The sequence below is a fragment of the Sinocyclocheilus rhinocerous genome, unplaced genomic scaffold (genome assembly GCF_001515625.1).
Source record: "Sinocyclocheilus rhinocerous isolate Xijiao unplaced genomic scaffold, SAMN03320098_v1.1 scaffold1435, whole genome shotgun sequence".
Taxonomy (NCBI): domain Eukaryota; kingdom Metazoa; phylum Chordata; class Actinopteri; order Cypriniformes; family Cyprinidae; genus Sinocyclocheilus; species Sinocyclocheilus rhinocerous.
Genome location: NW_015644861.1, coordinates 149,667 through 150,366, shown reverse-complemented (window position 1 = coordinate 150,366; position 700 = coordinate 149,667). Strand labels below are relative to the sequence as shown.

The 700-nt window shown below is 25.6% G+C and overlaps 1 protein-coding gene across 1 annotated transcript in view; it reads right to left on the bottom strand.

Annotated features, from left to right (window-relative positions):
• LOC107758850 (eukaryotic translation initiation factor 3 subunit F-like) overlaps nt 1-700 on the bottom strand; it is a 5,071-nt gene that overhangs the window by 2,261 nt on the left and 2,110 nt on the right. The window lies entirely within an intron of this gene.

Genomic DNA, 700 nt, shown 5'->3' with positions numbered 1-700 from the left:
ACTGTAAAACTCAATTAATTAGACAGGCTTTTTGATTAATACAATTTAATTTAACCATTAAAACAGAGTACAGAAAAAAGAAAAAGAAAAAAATAAATAAATAAAGAATTTGGAAATAAAACGGATTTTATAGGGCCCTATAATTATAATTAATTTTTTTGTGGTAATAAAAATAGATGTAAGTGAACAATAGCCTTTAAACTTACTTAAAATACATATATAATAGCAATGAGGCAATAATAATTAGTTCAAATAAAGTATCAAAAGCAAGAAATCATATGGTTTTATTGAACAAAACTGTTAAAACACATAATGTATTATAAACAATAGAGCTAATGTACATCACGCATTACAACAAAGGCCTGCAGGGGCCGCCAACGGCCTGATGATTATTTTTACACATTACCGTGCGATCTAAAAATTATAATCAAAAAACACTTTTTAAAGGAGTATTTACCAGAAATGTTATTTACCACAATTTATTTAGGAGAAAAATGTAAATGTGCAGTATTTCTGAAAAAAAAGAAATCAATTAATTGGAGATGCTTTTGATCATTAAAATTTAATGGAAATAATTATTTAATTAAATCATAGCGTTTGTGAATTCACAATTATGTTTAATTATGATTTTTAACAGTGGTGGACAATAACGGAGTAGTTTTACTTCGTTACTGTACTTAAGTACATTTTTCAAGTATCT